The sequence below is a fragment of the Montipora capricornis genome, chromosome 4, assembly GCF_036669925.1.
Source record: "Montipora capricornis isolate CH-2021 chromosome 4, ASM3666992v2, whole genome shotgun sequence".
Classification (NCBI taxonomy): domain Eukaryota; kingdom Metazoa; phylum Cnidaria; class Anthozoa; order Scleractinia; family Acroporidae; genus Montipora; species Montipora capricornis.
Window position 1 is genome coordinate 11,663,159 of NC_090886.1, and position 9,285 is coordinate 11,672,443.

Sequence of the window (9,285 nt, forward strand, 5' to 3'; positions counted from 1 at the left end):
GAAGGACAACAGCTAATGATTACTAATATTATTTATTATCTTTCAAAAATGCGTGGTTACTCCCATTTTCTGTTTGGATTTCAATAACACTCGTTAAGATCTACATTTTCTCTATAATCATAAACCAGGGCAAAAATACCTTTGAATTAGTAGGCACCGTCCTAAATAGACCATTTTCGAATTCTCACGGCTGGATTGGATCTAACATGGAATGGAGGCTAATGCGGGCAGATCTTTTCAAATGCAAATTAATTTGCCCGCATAAGCCTCCACTTCATGCTAGATCCAGTCCAACCGTTAGAATACGAAACTGGCCTATTAAGACTTAATTAGTCCTCTCAAAAGTATTGCGAATGATCAAATCAAGAAGGCCTTCAATGAGGATTTCGGCTCATCGGCTGGCTAGTAAACAGGCTCCTAAATGATTAAATCTTACGAGATCCTTGTGTTTTGCACGGCTGTGGAGCTCCTGTAGTGCATTTTCAATGCCAACGCTTCGGGATTTCGAAGCCTTCACATTATTGCAGAAGCAAGTGCGATAGACTATTTGTAGCTGTTCCTTCAATTTTAACATCACTTTCTGGAAAACGTTAAATACACAAGCACCAACAACAAGGTGTTATTATCACCGGACAGAAAATTGTGTTGGAAAAGCTAGTAATTTCGGCGGGCTTGTTAGACAACAACATTCGTTCGGATTTCAGGTACTCTGAAATTTACTAGAAGCACTTTTGTTCACAGCATTTGGAATATTTGCCTTACCAAATTTAAACATTAAAATCTTATCGCCGCGGGAAATTTTTACGAGAACATTTCCATAGTTGGGCTTGGAAGCCGCCTTCAGGAAGAGTATCTATTTACTAATATGGTCAACATTATCGTTATTTACCTTGTCAAATTGCTTTAGATTCTCTTGCCCAAAGTTCAGTTTCGCTATGAAAGACCAACATTTTCTTGGTCAATTTATGACATGCGGTTTTTCGAAATGCAGGAGTTTGTCTGCGGTCAGCACTCATGGCCATCCCTCAAACTGGACATTTCCCTTCTATTCAACTTACACGACGTACAATCTACTTTAGACCTCAAATCTACTTCAACGACACAACATTTTAAACAAGCAGAGAAGATTCACAATAGGCGAGGCAAAGAGTTGCACCCGGATCGATGGCCACTAGAGTAACGAGACAAGCTTCCCGAAAGTCGAATTTTTTAGAGTATTGACATAGTGGTACCCAGCAAAACAATTGAACGCTAACCGTCTTCAAAGGGGTTTTTAGACCTAAATACCGTAGATCAGCGCGGCTTAGCTTAGAAACGCTATTTCTTGTTGAACTAAAGCTCCAATTCTGCATGTTTTCATTCTCTTTACAGAGGTAACCTTGTCGTCGCAATAAGATGGGATACTAGGTCGTGTAATTGTTACGAATGTCCAATGTCATTTTGATGGATGACCATGAGTGTTGACTGTCTGCAAGCCTTTCCTTCTTGTCTCGCCCCACTTTTCGCGCGGCCAACACATTAAAAGTTCTTCCATATCCCCCCACGGAAAACGCTTGCTACGCAGGCTAATGGCTCAGTTGCAAGGAAGGGAACAATTCCCACCCTGGCCAGAGTTTTTCTCTGTCCTTATGTGGGCCCATTTCCATGAGTAGGGCTAACGCTCACACTACACTCTAATAGTTAAGTCTAATGCTCAGTTGGTTGAGTATCGGACTTCCACGCGTGAAGGCTCGAACCACCGCCAGACCAACACTCGGTTATTAGAGTAACTGAGGAGAAAGCGCTAACCGTCCGTAATGACATCTGCAAATGGTTATACTTTCTAGGACGACAAACCGTAGGCCCTGTCTCAGAACTCTTCTTCACAACCCTCTGGGACAAAAAAGAATCCACACACTATTCGCAAAGAGTAGGGCATGGAGTTACCGGCGTTGTGGTCTGTCCTTTAAAGAATATCATGGCTGGTAGAGTAAATTTTTGGAAATATGACATGTAGCTACTCTAAACTCCGACCGTAAGAAAGAGAGATGATGATGAAACCATCACAACAGCAAGATGAAAAGAAAGACTGAAAGACAATAAAGTGCCCAAATTCTGAAAGATTTTACATCATGGTTGAGATCATCTATGTGTAAAACATCAAGGTAACAAAGGCTTGGCATTAAACTGTTAAACAACAGGCAAAAGAAACATTCCGGCTCAGGTGAGCTCAAAAAAAAAAAAGATAATCTGGTACTTGTCAATGTCTTGACAGATGGTTTAGTAGGCAGAATGAAAATCAGGAACCATCACACCAAAAATGTCAACTATCCACACCGGACAAGGTGTCTTTAACTGCTCTGTTTACGCTGTTGTCAACGTCATTACCTTCCAAATTAACTGTTGGAAGATAATGTGAAGTGCTATTTTCTAACCATGCAAACCACGTGAGCGTTAGCCCTACCAATGGAATGGGCCCACACCCGGGGGCCCACACAAGGACAGAGAAAATGTCTGACCAGGGTGGGAATTGAACCCACGACCTTCGGGTTAGATCACCGCTGCTCTACCGACTGAGCTACAAGGTCAGACAGGACCCAACTAGTGGTCTAATGCAATTCCTGCATTTTGGATTGGCTTTGCTACTAGAGAACTATTATTAACAGTCCTCAAGTAGCGAAAAGACTTCAAAAGCGTTATGCTTTCTTTCGTTTTATTCTCAAATAAATATTTTCTTTAACTTGCATTTGCTCTAACTTTATTATTGCCTTTTCTGTCCGACTAGTTGGGTGATACTAAAACAATTCGTTCGCCTCAAGGGCCATGGGTCAATAGCCCATTCGGCTTCGCCTCATGGGCTATTGACCCGTAGCCCTTGTGCGACGGGTCCAATATTAGTTCTGTTGAAATATAAGTGCCCCACGGCCAACGTTTGCAAAAACAATTACCTTACCTCAGTGTCATACTTTCAATTGCCCTTCATCCTGCAAAGACAGCAAAAATAGTTTCATAACAGCCAGAGGTTACATGTATGTTTTATGCAGATTTTGTGTATAAAAATCAGTGGATTGGGATTGCAATCAAAGTGTCAAAATCACAGTGTCTTAAAAATTTCACTGAAGGATAAACCCTTGCCAAAGACAACATAGTCCACAAAACTATGAGCAAAAGCAAAATCATGCAAGGTTCAGTTGTTCCGTGCTAGCAGATGCCTCTTTTCCTTTCCCATTCACTGGGCTGACGAATATGGGAAAGAGACCTCTGCATGCCATGGGTCGAAACTCACTTTCATCCAACCATCGTCCACTTCCTTAGATGGCATGTTCAAAATGCATGCCCCATGATATGTTTGCTACTGTGACTTGAGCCCACTGTGACCCACGCATTCTTCAGTAATTCCGCTGTTGTTAAGTGAGCCCGCACAAGACAAAGTTTAACGTGAGGATAACCGCGGCGCAACACAGTGAGTTTCAACCTGCGGCAGAGGTCTCTTTTCCTGTACTCATCAGCGCAGTGGACACAACAAGAAGACACCTCTGCTGGCAGGGAAGTTCAAGTTCCACAATCAGTTGTGAAAGTTTCAAGTAAGTAGTAACTCTCATGCTGCATATGTCAATAAAAATAACGCCTGAATCCCTTATACATGTACTTGAACCATTCATGTGCAAATTTTGATAAATTTTGTGAAACTGTGTTTCATAATGTTGACTGATTTACAGTCAACAGGGTCTGGAAGGGGTTTCGCGTAATCCGTGAGTTGATGCCAAAAAACCGTGAATCGGGAAAACTGAAGAAATACAGCTGTGATTCGTGAATAATATATAACCGTGACGCGTGATCCTTTAAAGTTTTAGTGCGTGAATCAAGATTTCTGCCTTTATAATGTCGTGAACATCAGTCAACCCTTCACGAATACATGTAATTTGTCTGTCAAGATGGTTCGAAAAAGGTCTTCTGTCATTGTCATGTACTGACGTAATCTACCATTGCTGTGTTTCGTACTTGACCTCTCTTGACTCATTTGTAGTTGACATGAACTGAGATGAGGGACGCGTTGAAAGACGACATGTTGTAATCATCTGTCCAAGTTACTTGCCAATCAGAGCTTGGTTTGTTAGAAAATGACAAGCATGCCTGTCAAATCTGTAACATGTGTTCACGTCCGGGTCGCCTGGACGTTTTCACATGCAAGTTGTTGCAATGGCGAGCGCCCAAGTAATCGTACCGTCTAAACTAACTCGAACTTTATGACAGGTCGTTAACATCATAAAAAAATCAACGACCACGGAAGTTTTGAAGTTACAAACAAAATGTGAAAGAGAAGAATTGTAGAGTTAGGATATAACAACAATGAACTTCATTATACTTTATCAAAGTCAAACAAAGAGCGAAGAATCGTCGGGTTATGGATTCCTGGAATCGTTGATTTCATCACCACCTTTTTGTTGCCTTCCCATCTCAGGGTCAAATGATACGACCCAGGGGCGGATCCAGAAATTCCTGAAAGAGAGGGCCGAAGAAATTGCGGCGAGAGCACTAAAGGAATTCGGAATGTCGAAAGCAAAGTTCAAAACTGGCACGCAGATTTGAATACTCTGTTCAAATTTCAAAACAACTGGTCGCGCATGACATACATGTCATGATGTGGCTTGACTGTATTCATTTGGTTGTTCCTTGGAGTGTGTGATGAGTAGATAACTAGCCCTCAATTTTCTTACATTATACATTGGTTTAGACCCCACCTTCAGGACAAAAATCCCACAATCAAATTCCATTGTATTGCTTTAAGGGTCCCCTCTGCAATGTTCTGCTTTCCATTCTTGGGTGTCCCATTCCCTTCCAATGAATATATGACCTTTCTTTATGAAACCCCTGCAAAATGTGACAAAAACGTTGATAAAAAATGATGCTTGGTAATGTGATTGACACATTAACTCACTCACCAAAACCAGCCGCATATGGGAAAAAGGTCAAATGCTATAGCATAGTTAACCTATTGACCCGTGGGACCGTGAGACTTAATGCCAGACGATTTTACTCGTCAATTTCAGCACTGGTGGTTCCAGGAGTCAGTGGGTTCACCAAAATCAGAAAAAATTGCTTGCAGAAAAATTCTCCATGAACAAACCCAGAGAGACTACTTAACACCAAGAGCCCCAAGAAGGAGTCTCCATGCCCTTTAATTTCTTGAGTCCCTTCCCGGAGAAGATTTATTTTTAGAATACTTCCCAAGGGAGATACCCACATTCCCACAGCTGAAGGAGCCAATCAAAACAGATCATATCTCAACTAGGAAGTTTTTGAAAAAATAAAATACAGGTTGACTTCAGTGCCTTCACTGTTAGTGTGGAGGATGGACGCTCCAGCCAATTTCAGTTCTGACTATAGGAATACAACCTCGCCAAGTAAACACCATTTCTCTGTTCCACCTATCACAATGTTTTACATGTATATGACCTTCTGTTGGTCATGAAATACTACGGTAATCTTTCTTCCAAGCATTCCTTCATCCCCTACAGCTGTCTGTAACAAATTTTATGACATGAGAGGGCAATGTACACGCAGGGAGAGGAAGTGCAATTAAGATAATCATTTATTTATTCATTTATTTTTTTTTCGGGAAATTACGGATTGAAATACACAATTAATTTTATTAATAATTCATTCTTTTGGATAAACTTACCAAATAACACTTTGCACCATCCCTAAAGTAATAAAGGAAACTTCCGAGAGATGGATCACATAATTCTTCTTGTTTCTCTCATCCTTATGTGAGATTAGTTTCCCCTTTATACACAGGAAGAAAAATCTCCTTTCATGAATGGTTTTGTGGTAAATAAGCCTCTTCCTAACATATCAAATCAAATTGGTCAAATTGAATGCAAGATAATAGGGCCATTATACGGGAGAAAATAAGACGCGTCTTAGCTAAGACGCGTCTTAGATAAGACGCGAACTGCTCGTAAAATGGTAACAAAAAAAGCGTTCGCGTCTTATTTTAGACGCGACTTACATAAGACGCGTCTTATCTTGGACAAAATTTTAGGCTGTTCTTATTTTGTCCCGTCTTAAATAAGACGTGAACTTCCCGTATGAATGGGTTCGCGTCCTAAATAGAACGTGAACTATAAGTGCGCATGCCTGTTCACATGCGTGACGACAACAACAAAATCGTCATTTTTCGTTATCGCACCAATCAGTCGATCGCTTTCTTCCGACCTCGTCTTGGATTTCTGTTATATTCTTTAAAGGCAACGTCAAGTTTTGAATTTTGTTCCCACAGCACGGTCTTCACAAGAAAAGAGGACTTCTCTAAAAGAGAAAAAACATCTCTTAAGAATTTCTTTCTTCTTAAAATGACGGACGCTTTTGTTTCTTGCTACAGCGCGCCATCTTGGATCTTTACCAAAGTTATTGCTTTTAAACGGCGTGCTAATGGCAACTTCGCGTGTTAAATGAAGCTGTATCAAAAATAAGACGCGAACCTCACGCGAACCATTTATACGAGATTTCGCGTCTTATGTAGGACGCGAACGTATAAATGGTACAGTTCGCGTCTATTAAGACGCGTCTTAGCTAAGACCGTCTTATTTTCTCCCGTATAAATGCCCTAATATTGCAAAGTACTTAAGGATCAAAGCACATAAGAAGTTTGATTGGATGCACAAAAGGTGAACAAGAGTTGCTAGAGGAATTAGCTTCTTGTCAGTGCTCTATAAAGTTGTAAAGTGCAGGCCACAGATGGTTTTTAATCACATGATGAGAACGGTCATATTGGTGCACAAAAAAATAGCAAATTATGGCTCATGATGTTCTGCAGTATAATAGAGTCAATTCCCAAAAGACTTTTCCCTATCGTTCTGTTACCACATGGCTGCTGTGACGTCAGGTGAAACCATCTAGATCAATCCTGAGAACAATCATTAAAAGCATTAAATTAAATTCATTCCTTATAACATGCTTTTCACACAGACTTATCAAGGTAAAACTATCATGTAATGACAAATATTAAGGTGCAATGTGTTTACATCATGCAACCAGATTACCTAATCTACAATTCAAACACTGAGCCATTGGCGTATACTTAAGCAGGTATATACATTAGAAACAAAAATACAATTATATGAGAAACCGCAAGTTGAAGTGACAATAGATTGCAATAGGTCTGATCACATAACAATTGGACTATTTACAACAATAACAAATAAATAAGAGCTGGACAAGTAACAATAATATCATTTACAAGCAATGAGCGATTTTCAATTGAGTGTCGTAAACCAAAAACCAAAGTAATTACTTTAGCCAATCAGAAAGGACGGAGGACAATCCGGTAAACCAATCAAGAATTGGAGTATTACACGTAACCGACACAAAGCGCGGGAAAATGTCCATGTGCGCGAGCCACGATGGTTTTGGTTTCACTTCTGATTGGTTGAAAAAGTGGCGCGAGAACTTTGAACCATCACTGAGTGAAGTAACGCAAAACCAAAAGTAATTATATAATTACTTTCGACACTCATTGAAAACCACTCTAACATGTGAAAAGTTCTAATTAGTTGCGTGGGTAATGCGATTTTTGGAGTGGAGTTCATGCCTTTTGTTAAGGCCGTGCGGATTAGGTATAAATAATAACTATTGTGTCATCCAATAGGCTTCTCTGTAGTAGTAACTGGCCTAAATTGAAAAACACCAGAAAACAATAAACTTACTGATCATGTTTCAACTGGTGGTGCTAATAAATATAGCACACGAACGCTCTTTTGCTTCTTTTTTTTTTTTTTTGTTATTTTTTTGTTGTTTTCTTATTTAGGTTTTTTTCCTTTACAGTTAAGCGCCGATCCACTTGAAAATTCAAAATACCCTCCCCCCTTTTTAAGGGCAAAACACGGCAATTAAACTTGAAGAATGGACTGTTCAAATCCCGCCCCCTTGGACGAAAGTAGTGTCCAACGATGCCCTTACCCTGTCGTCAGATTTGTCTGTCTGTCCCCAACTTTTGAAGACATTTTTTTGTTAATTTTCGATTTGATCGGCGCATTATAAATAATAATTATTGCCCGTTTGTATTACTTACCGACGTTTTTCGGATACGAGGCGCAATCGGTTGTAAGACGCACCTTTAACTTTTCAAAATTGATGGCATTTACGTCACAAACTGAAAATCCATCAAATACTCGGTTCTAAGCCGCAATTTGTTCAACTCATCGCTAGTGTATGCTGTCTCAACTGAATGTTGTAGTGTAGGTCAATAACAGCGGCAAAATTCGCGACGAAAAAACGTTGGTGCGACGGCCACCATTTTGGAATCGCAAGTAAGGGGAAAGGATCTCTGGGACGAGTTTAACAGTGAACAAGATGACGGTAAAGCGGTATCAAACCGTGGGAAAGAAGTTTCCGGTTCTCATCGTTGACAAATCTTTCTCCCAAGAACCATCCAATTGAACAAGAATCTTCAATTGCAACACACTGAACTGAGCTAATCTTGCATGCCCAACATGTACACAATAATTGGATCCCACAACAAAAGAGTTCTTTCAGCATACACCACCCAAACACCTGGAGAACAACATGACACAGTAACTGCGAAAGAAAACCCGAATGTCCTCTTGATGGTAAGAGCCTCCAAACTTATGTATCTATCAAGACATTGTCACCCCTCACTGACACAACGACTGAATCATACTTGGACTATCAACTTTTGTTAAAGAACGCTTCAGAACCCCCTTCATCTTTTAGGCCTGCCAGCAGCGAAACGAGCGCTTTAGCTAAAGAAGATTAGGAAAAGACGATATCAGGCCTTTTTTTAGTGTCAAAATTTGTTTTCCACAATTTCCATTCTGAAAGCTGCCAAGTTGTCGTATTATCGTCTGTTTGTGCCCATTCTGCTGTGGGTTTTGTCATTCTCTTCTAAATCAAAAACTGTAACCGATGCATATTTAAATTACTATTGGCGATGTGCATATATTCCTAATTATCAACTGCGCAACTTTTTCTTTGAGAAACGGATTAAAAGGAGTTCGGTGGTTACGGCTGTTTGTATCCGAGTACTAGTTTGACCAAAAAATTGAGCAAAGTGTACCTAAAATAACGTGGGTGACCAAATTACTCAACTTAATTTTTGGGCGCAATTTTTCAGCGTTTAATTTATAATTTCACATGTGAATTACTGTTGCTGTGGCAATTTTTGCTACAGTGGCCAAAATGTCGTCCAGGTTGTGAAAAAACCCGCGTTCTATACGAACGTATTTGTAACCCATGATGTTATTAGTTAATCAAATGGTTACTCGGGAAATTAGGGAATAATTT

At 40.1% G+C, this 9,285-nt stretch overlaps 1 long non-coding RNA gene across 3 annotated transcripts in view; it reads right to left on the reverse strand.

Moving 5' to 3' along the window:
* The window catches only part of LOC138044459 (uncharacterized), a 13,608-nt gene extending 8,812 nt beyond the window's left edge, over window positions 1-4,796 (reverse strand). The window contains exons 1-3 of one of the 3 annotated variants that reach the window (XR_011131433.1): window positions 4,722-4,790; window positions 2,933-2,963; window positions 890-933 (exon numbers count right to left, since the gene is read on the reverse strand). This is a non-coding gene — a long non-coding RNA (uncharacterized lncRNA). Of the gene's footprint in view, window positions 1-889; window positions 934-2,932; window positions 3,123-4,721 lie in introns of those variants that run through there. The other 2 variants (XR_011131431.1, XR_011131432.1) reach the window with 2 other exon arrangements.
* Between the last annotated feature and the right edge of the window lie 4,489 nt (window positions 4,797-9,285).